Here is a 10,412-nt window from a genome sequence, read left to right as displayed (position 1 = left end):
TATAATACAATGGAATTGTACAAGGGGATAATTATTTTTGTTGTAAAGTTTCTGTAATCAAGATTCACAAAGTTGCCGTGAGCATGAACAAAGTTCAAGGAGCTCTCCCACTTCAACAATTCTTGTCTTTCTCACTTTCACTTTCCTTTTTGAATTTTTTTTGGGTTCCCCTCTTTATTTCTGTTGTTTTTAAACTATATGAAAGCACTCAACAGAAATAAATGACTCTCTAAAACTTCCGGGTTGTCTCCCTGGCAGCGCTTTCTTTAAAGCCATTAAGCTAGGCATATAATGCTCAAGTAATGGATCCACCCGGATCCCAAGGTATATCAAAGCCAATTTTAATTAGCAATGATTTGTAATTTAGTAGTGAGCACAAAGCAACATATATCATGTAATGACGAAGTCTAACTCTCTTCCTATGCATCAGCATGTCATAAAAGAACAATTCATGCACACCTAGTAAAGGCCAATGCATAGTATAAACAGTTTCTTGCAATTTTATCGTGTTGGAAACATAGAGAGGTGGAGATATAGTTCCTCTCTCATAATAATTGCAAGTAGGAGCAGCAAGAACATGCATATTATATCTATCAAAATCATCATGTGCAACGGTAAAAGGCAACCCATCAATATAATCCTTAATAAAAGCAAACTTCTCTTATATAGTGTAATCGGGAGAATTCAAAAAGATAATAGGATTATCATGTGTGGATGCAATAGCAACAATTTCATGTTTAACATAAGGAACTATAGCAAGTTCGTCTCCATAAGCATCATTCATATTGGCATCTTGGCCACAAGCATAGCAAGCATCATCAAAAAGGGATATTTCAAGAGTATCAATGGGATCATAACAGTCATCATAGCAATCATCCTTCGGTAAGCACGAAGGGGAATTAAACAATGTATGAGTTGAAGAGTTACTCTCATTAGAAGGTGGGCACGGGTGATCAATCCACTCTTCCTCCTTTTGTTCTTCGCTCTCCTCCTCATCTTTTCCATCCAATGAGCTCACAGTGTCATCAATTTCTTCTTCCATAGACTCCTGCAAAATATTAGTCTCTTCTTGGACAGCGGAGTAGTCCTCAGTATATAGTTTAACATAAGCATTATAAGCATAATTCTCATAACAATATTCAAGTATGGCAAAATTTTCAGATTTGTGAATAGTATCATCATACTTTTCAATCAAAGAAGCAATTTCAGAAGCACCCTTAAAAGCAACAAATTCTTCAATCTGTTGAACATCATAGTAATTATAAACACCCTTAGCATACGAAGATACGATTCCATTATTACTAAACTCACATTGATAGGGAAGGTGTTTCTTAGGGTTTTCAGAACAACAAGTAAAATTATATATTTCACATAAATTCCAAGCATAGCATTGCAAACGTTGAATTTGACTCCATAATAGTTTCCCTTTTTCAGATATACGGTGTCGCACATAACAAGAATGCTCATCTAAAGATTTGCCCTCAACTAAGCTAGTTGGGGTTTCAGCACGAGCACATAGGGATCGAAGATGATCCAAGTAATAAGCTTCCGCAGTGTGATAGATTTCGATTGGTTCTTCAACCATTGGTTCAGTAGGTACAACTAATTTTTTTGGTATTTTGCGTTTCCTACCCATAACTAAAGATAGGAAACAACTAAGAACAGCAAATAAAAATTACTTAGTGATAAAGAAAACAAGCACACACGAGAATTTTTACCCCACGCTATTGCTCCCCGGCAACGGCGCCAGAAAAAGGTCTTGATAACCCACTAGTATAAGGGAACGCAACAGTTTTCAATATGTAAGAGTGTCGAACCCAACGAGGAGCTAAAGGTAGAACAAATATTCCCTCAAGTTCTATCGACCATCGATACAACTCTACGCACGCTTGACGTTCGCTTTACCTAGAACAAGTATGAAACTAGAAGTACTTTGTAGGTGTTGTTGGATAGGTGTGCAAGATAATAAAGAGTACGTAAATAAAAAGTAGGGGCTGTTTAGGTTAAGAAACAATAAAGTAAATATAGTGAGTGTGGAAAAGTGGTGGTAGGAGTTGCGAAATTGCCCCTTAAGCAATTGAGTACTTTACTAGACCGATAGAAAGTATTATGTGGGAGAGGCCACTGCTAGCATGTCATCCCTAACTTGGAATTCTATGCACTTATGATTGGAACTATTAGCAAGCATCCGCAACTACTAATGTTCATTAAGGTAAAACCCAACCATAGAATTAAGATATATTGGTCCCCCTTCAATCCCGTATGCATCAATTTCTATGCTAGGTTGAAGCTTCTGTCACTCTTGCCCTCCAATACATAGTCCTATCAACATACAACTAACCCTATGGTGTGATCCACGCGTGCGCTCATATGATGGGCACCAAAGGACAGCAACATAACCACAAGCAAATTAAATCAATCATAGCAATTCATGAACCACCGATAGGACAACGAAAATCTACTCAGACATCATAGGATGGCAACACATCATTGGATAATAATATGAAGCATAAAGCACCATGTTCAAGTAGAGGGTACAGCGGGTTGCGGGAGAGTGGACCGTTGTAGATAGAGGGGGGAAGGTGATGGAGATGTTGGTGAAGATGGCGGAGGTGTTGGTGTAGATCGCGGTGATGATGATGGCCCCCGGCGGCGTTCCGGCACCACCGGAAGCAAGGGGGAGAGAGCCCCCCTCCTTCTTCTTCTTCCTTGACTTCCTCCCTAGATGGGAGAAGGGTTTCCCCTCTTGTCCATGGCCTCCATGGCACGGGAGGGGCGAGAGCCCCTCCGAGACTGGATCTGTCTCTCTCTGTTTCTGCATTCTGTTCTGGCTCTATTTCACCGTTTCGTATATATATGGAGATCCGTAACTCCGATTGACTTGAAACCTTCGCCGTGATTTTTTTCCGAATATTAGCTTTCTTGCGGCAAAAGAAGAGCGCCAACCGCCTTACGGTGGGCTCACGAGGGTAGGGGTGCGCCCTAGGGGGGGCGCCCCCCTGTCTCGTGACCATCTCGGGCACTGGTTCGCGTTGATTTTCCTTCCGAATTTTCCATATTTTCCAAAAATAGGCTCCGTCCATTTTTATCCCGTTTGGACTCCGTTTGATATGGATATTCTGCGAAACCAAAAACATGCAACAGACAGGAACTGGCACTGGGCACTAGATCAATATGTTAGTCCCAAAAATAATATAAAAAGTTGCCAAAAAGTATATGAAAGTTGAATAATATTGGCATGGAACAATCAAAAATTATAGATACGATGGAGACGTATCACGTACCAGACCAAAGAGCCTTTTATTTTGGCAAATCAAGCAACACAGCTATTTTTCTTGGAAGACACATTTGCATGTAGCGATGACTGGAGAGTATTGCAAAGGTTTGAGCAGAGGAATTCGTTTAATGAAGTTGCACAACAAGATGATGCTTACACTGCTCCTGATGTGCAAGATTCCACAGATGTTCCTAATATCTTTGAGAACCATCACATCAATGACGCTGGTGAAAAGATTGCCTGTCGTGCTGTGGACATACAAGAGTTGATCAAGAAAACGCCAATGTTAAAGGACATTGATGATGAAGAAGAACTTGACACTCTGGGGAATTATGATTCAGACTGATACACATGGCGAAGATGTTGACGCTGCTGCTGCGGATGATGATTAGATTGCTTTTGTTGTATTTGCCTGTCAGAAGATGGTTTTTATCTACTATGTGAAATTGTGTTTGCTATGACAACTGAAACCTGATGAACATGTTGTTTAGTATTTTGCTGCGAGAACATCACTTGTTATGTATGTTCATTTGTGTTTGGTGATTGTATGACGACTAAAACATGATGACATTGTTGTTTAGTTGTACTCATATTTGGCTGTAAAACTTGAATTTGATGACATAGTTTGCAGTTGGACTGCAATTTGCTCGACGTCTTTGAATGGGAATAAAGCTGACCCGACAGGGCCTCTGCTAATTTATTTATTTATAACCAAAAGGGCCTATGCTATTTATTTATTTATGAGCAAAAGGGGATACCCCCCGATTTCTATTAATAGAAATCATTAGATGTTCACAACACTATGCCTAACCTGCTACACAGGTTTCATTCATTACTTGTTTCAGCAAAGTGCTGATGTCATAGCCATTGAATACATCACGAGTGCTATGTACACTGTAAATAAAGAGACAATCATCCTACAGAGCACATCGATTTTGGCCCACTATCTTCACAAGCTCTTTCATCTCCTCATTGCTATCAAGGCCATTCAGCAGGTGTTGCTTGGCCATGATCAGAGGAACTGCATCTTTAACCTTCTGCTCTGCATCTTCCTCTTCTGCCGTTCCTTCAGTTACTTGTCCAACACCCCAACTTGCTGGTATTGGGATTCCTCGGCTAACCAAATAATCAGCATAGTTCTGTTCCCCCACATGAGCAACTTCCCAAAAATACAAATCACACGAATCTTCCCTTTTCTGCATGAATCAAATTGGAAGATCATCAACCAAACAATTAAAAATATCAGCAACTGGAAGCAGCAGAACAACACTTAAACATATTATTACCCCATGATTCAGGCATTTGTAGAAGACTCAGCCAGGGTTGGGGATTGTGGTTGAGACACGACGGATGACTCTACGTGATTTGCAGCAGTGGCACCACACCAACGGCAGCAGGTTGCAATGAGCAACCGGTTGTGGTGCGTGTGCCGGCGGGGGTGTGATGAGACCCACAGGCGATGGTATGGGTGGCGACTTGGCGCATATCTGGTTCTTGCCTGCTGAAGAGCATGTAGACGAGCAGCCAACGGACATGGTTGCTGCAGCCATAGCTTCTGATGCTAGGCAGAGTAAGTAGAGAAGAGGAGAAGTGAACGTTGCATATGTTAGTTTCATTACTTGCAGAGTAGCATAGCACCATATATAGTCATAGTCTAGGTTTGGATTCGAACCAGCTACAGGAGCTAGTCTCTCTTTTTTCTAAAACTCAACAACGTCTCTTTACTGGTACACTAGCTTGTTCTGTACGCCTTCTCAAGTCTTTGATTTTCTTTCTTTTTTTGCGAGGAAGGAAGTAGGACAAAATTGAGATTTCCTGGGACTCGAACCCAAACCTCTCTGTTGAAAACCAAGGGTGCTAGTCACTTATGTGGAGAACGTTCCCTGGGAGGAGGATGGCACACGAACGCATTTTCCTCACAGTTTTAGTTGCGACGCAAGATCGAACGGTCGTAGTTTCGGGAATGTTACCAGGCGAACGAGCCTAGTTTTTCTTTTCTTCCTATATATAAAAAAGTATGCTACTTGGTGTCACCTTAGTCAACAAACGATTGTGCCAACCTTGACCGTTGGATTGACATTCAACATCTGTCGTGTTTCTTCAATCTCTTCTTCCTCCAGCCGCCAAAGCCAAACCAGCACCGGCGGGACCGCCTGCTCCCGCCTCCCATGGCTGGCTGTCCTGCCGCGCACGCATCGTGGTCACATCGCACCCTAAAACTTTGCGCATCTTCCCCGGCTCCTGTTCGTTCCCATCCGAGGCCTCACCATCGTCCTCCGCCTTAGTTCGCTCACCACGACGCCGCCCTCCGGTGTTGTCAACATGGTCAAGAACCAAGAGGAATAAGGTGATGACTATACATGGTGATGATGACAGTAGGGACCCAGTAGCGCGCGCAATAATTTTTTTTTTCGGGATGGAGAAGGGTATCAACTGGGTTGTTCGGGAGCTGTGGTCCGTCTAGCACATGACCAGCCCAGTTTGTTTTTTCCTTCCTAAAAATGGCTAGCCCAGCTATTTTGTATTTTGCAGAATAACCAACGTAGGCCTACTTGTTTTTCTACGCCCTGCTGGGCCGGAAATCTTTCAAGACGAGGAGGGATGCATTTTGCCCAGAAAATGGGCTATAAGTAATAAAAAAAATGAGATATAAGTAATATTAAATGGGTTGTAAAATGAAAAAAATATAGCAAACATGCAATTAGTTCCAAAATACTTTTTTCTTTCGGATTTTGATATTTTAAATTTCATTGTTTTTGTGCGGGTAAAATTTCATTGGATTTAAATTAAGGTATGTTTAGTTTTTAAATTAATTTGAATCTGGCTAGAAATTTCGGGCTGTATGCTGTTTGGGAAAGATTTGGAGGCTGTCTTGTGGGTCTACTAGGTTGACGTGTACGAAAGGCTTTGTTAACTTAGTCCACAAACGATTCTAGCAGCAGTGACCGTTGCATGTTAATCCAACGGCCATGCTGCTTCTTCAATATCTGATCTTCTTGCTCCAGCCTCCCAAACCAGCGCTGGTGGGACTGCTTACTCCCGCCTCCCGTGGCCGGCTGTGCTGCTGCACAGGCCGCACCACCGCACCCTACTCCATTGCTGGCCAGGCCATTCCTCTACTCACCCACACCTCCTATTATTTTCCAGCGACGGTAGCTGGACCAGTAAACCCTCGTACTCCCCACCGCGTGGGCAACCAGTGCCGAGTCTTCCCCGGCTCCGTGTCATTCCCTTCCTAGGCCTCGCCGTTGTCCACCGCCCTAGTGCTCTCGGCATGTCGTGGTCAACATGGTCAATGAACAACATCCATCGGACATGGACTATACGTGGAGAGGCTGACAGCTGGGTCCACGGCCGCACACAAGGAAATGCCTCCTTATTACACACAAAATAATGACTCCTCCACCTGACATCTGGGACCCACCAGAAGGGCCTCTGTATTTCACGAAAAAAATGCCCCCTGCTGACAGGTCAGACCCACCAGCTATATCTTCGCACGCAAGGAAGTGCCTCCTTATCACGCACAAAAAATGAATACTCCCCCTGCTAGCTGGGACCCAGCATAGTGGGAGGCTGACATGTGGGCCTACTAAGTTGACAGGGACGAAGGGCTTTGTAAACTTAGTCTATATGAACGATTCTAGCTCCAGTGACCGTACGATGTCCATCCAATGGCGGTAGTGCTTCTTCAACCTCCGGTCTTCTTGCTCCAGCCACCCAAAGCAGCGTCGGTCGTGCCGCCTGCTCCTGCCTCCTGTGGCCGGTTGTGCTGCCGCGGAGGCCTCACCGCCCCCTACTACTCCCACCGCTGGCCAGGCCCTGCGGCGACGGCAGCCTCACACCGCAGCCGAACCAGTGAACCCTCGTACTCCTCTCCGCGTGGGCATCAACTACCGCGTCTTCCCCGGCTTCGCGTCCTCCCCTTCCTAGGCCTCGCCGTCGTCCACCGCCTTGGTGCTCTCGGTGCGGCGTGGTCAATGTGGTTAACGAACGACTTCCATCGTAAGAGTACTGTACGTGGAGAGGCCAACAGCCGGGTCCACGGCCACAGCAAGGAAGTGCCTCCTTATTACGCGCAAAATAATGATTCCTCCACCTGACAGCAGTGACCCACCGGACGGGCCATCGTATTTCACAAAAAAATCATTTCCCACCAGACTCCTAGGACCCACCAGCTACATCTTCGCACGCAAGGAAGTGCCTGACAGTCGGGACCACCCGGTCGAAGCATATGTAGCGTTGTCATTCTGGCCGCGAATGTGTACGTACATACGATCAGTCTGTCTGCAGGCTGCAGCGATGAACCGTGGCCGTGCAAGGAAGGGCACGTGTCGTAGTAGAGGCAGGCACGTAGCTTGTACACGTACGTACAGTGGCCAGGGTGCAAGAAAGTAAATACGGCCACATACGTACATACGGGCGGGGTCTGGAACGCCTACTCGCGCATACATACGGCCAGAGCTCGTGTACATGGGTGGGTCGGAACGAAGAAAACGTGTCATCGTCGTGTTAATGGGAACCAACCGGCTGGGTTGGAATGGAATGCGTCGTCGTGTTCATCGGGAGCCAACCAGCTTGGACGGAACAGCCGATGGAAACGAGGCCTGGCGTACCGCAGAACGGAGGAAACGGCCTTGTGTTCAATCGGCCACGGTCAAAAAGGGATCCTATTCATTGGGAGGGGTCTGGCGTACCGCAAAACGGAGGAAACAAACTTCTCTTGGACCTCCTACGGTCGAAACGGGGTCCTGTTGACCAGGAGGGGTGTGTTGTACCGCAAAACGGAGGAAACGAACTTGTGTTGGAGCACAAGGTCGAAACGGGGGTCTTGTTCATCAGGAGGGGTGTGGCGTACCGCAAAACAAGACTCCACGGGGTAGTATTAATCTCCACCGTCGACATCCTCTAGCCTCCACGGGCTACTGTTCATCCACCGTCGACCTCCTCTAGCCTCCACCTGCGACTGTTCATCCATGGGTTCTTGTTCATCCAGACTCCACCTCGCGCTCCTCCACCGGCTACTGTTCAACTAGCCCTCTCCACGGGGGTCCTGTTCAACCACCCCTCCACAGGCTACTATTCATCCAGCCCTCCACTGGCTACTGTTCAACCAGCCCTCCATGAGGTCTTGTTCATCCATCCCTCCACGGGGACCTGTTCATCAACCGGCTCGATCGGTCAGGGTACTATTCATCCAGCGGCAACGGCCTCTACTACCAAGGGTTCCTGTTCATCCAACCCCACCGGGAACTGTTCATCCAAACCCCTGAACAATGCTCACTGTTCATCCAGAGGCAACATCGATCGGCTTCAGTTAGCAGTAGTAGCGAAGGAATCGCTCGATCGGGTTTAGTTAATAGCCACCGATCGATCGCTCGGGTTCAGTTAGAGCCCAACGCCTCACTCGGGTTCAGTTAGAGCCCAAGGCCTCGCACAGACGTGCGTACGTACGAGAGAGACGCGCATCGCTTGGCCCCCGGCCACCCACCGTAACCGGGAACTCCCTGATATTTTCCTCGCCCTCGCTTCTACCATGGTTTTTTCCGTCATGGACGGCCCAAAGAATGTCATGCAGCTGTGTCTCCAGCCCGCCTAGGACGAAAAGCCCATTTTCTATCATGATTTTTGTCATAGAAGTAGGACCCCACCACATCTATGATGATACCGGGTTTTGTCACAATTATCATCATAGAAGTGTCATAAGTATGGCAGAAAAAAATTCGTTCGGCCCAAAATGTCATGGATGTGTCTTTTTTGTAGTGGATACTTCTTGTACTGGTTCTTTTATGAAGAGGAATATTGAATTCACATGGGATCTTTTGGAAAGAACTAAATGCAACTCTAAAGATTGGGAGCTCAATGAAGGTAAGGAGTCTGGTATAAACCTTGAGTTTGATTGTGTTAAATATTTTATGGATACCGACTTTTTTCATGAATCTGCCAGTAAATATGGACTTGACTCTAAAATAGTGGCTTCTTTTTGTGAATATTTTGCTACTCCTGTTGATCTCCCTAAGGAGAAGTGGTTTAAATATCGTCCTCCCATTGAACTAAAAATAGTAGAACCCATTAAGGCTAGAGAAGAAACTACTACCTATAATGTTGATCCAGTTATTCCTACTGCTTATATTGAGAAACCACCTTTTCCTGTTAGGATAAAAGAATATGCTAAAGCTTTAGCTATGGTTCATAAGAGTTATATAAGAACACCTATACCCTCTGAAGAAATTAAAGTTGAGGCTAATGTTTCTATGCTTAAAGATCTCTTGGTTGATAATATTGATGGACATGTTATTTATTTCTGTGATGAAGCCACTAGAATTGAGAAACCCGATGAAAAAGATAAACATAGAACTATTGTTGGCATGCCTGTTGTCTCTGTTAAAATAGAAGATCATTGTTATCATGGCTTATGTGATTTGGGTGCTAGTGTGAATGCAATCCAGTTTACTTTATATGAAGAAATTATGAATGATATTGCACTACTAAGATAGAAGATATTGATGTTACTATTAAGCTTGCTAATAGAGATACTATCACACCACTTGGGATTGTTAGAGATGTTGAAGTCTTGTGTGGGAAATAAAATACCCTATTGATTTTCTAGTTCTTCGCTCCCCATAAGATGATTTTTGTCCCATTATATTTGGTAACCTTTCCTTAACACGGTGAATGCTAAGATTGATTGCACTAAAGAAACAATCGATGTTAATTTTGGTGATGTGTCTCATAAGTTTAATTTCTCCAAATTCTGTAAGCAACCATGTGATAAGGAATTGCCTAATAAGTATGAAATTATTGGTCTTGCTTGTATTGTTGTACCTCCTACTGATCCTTTAGAACAATATTTGCTAGGCCATCAAAATGATATGTTTATGAATGAAAGAAACGAAATAGATGAGATATTCTGTAAATAAATGCCTGTTTTGAAACACAATTTGCCTATTGAGACTCTTGGAGATCCTCTTCCACCCAAGAGCGATCCCGTGTTTGATCTTAAACAATTACTCGATACTTTGAAATATGCTTATCTTGATGAAAATAAGATATATCATGTTATTATTAGCCCTAACCTTTCAAAGCATGAAGAAAAGAGATTATTGAAAACTTGGAGGAAGCACCATGCCACTATTGG

This window comes from Triticum urartu, chromosome 5A (assembly GCF_056163025.1).
Source record: "Triticum urartu cultivar PI428250 chromosome 5A, HENAU_Tu73, whole genome shotgun sequence".
In the NCBI taxonomy this organism is placed as follows: domain Eukaryota; kingdom Viridiplantae; phylum Streptophyta; class Magnoliopsida; order Poales; family Poaceae; genus Triticum; species Triticum urartu.
The sequence above is the reverse complement of the archived record's forward strand: the minus strand, read 5'-3'. Positions refer to the sequence as shown.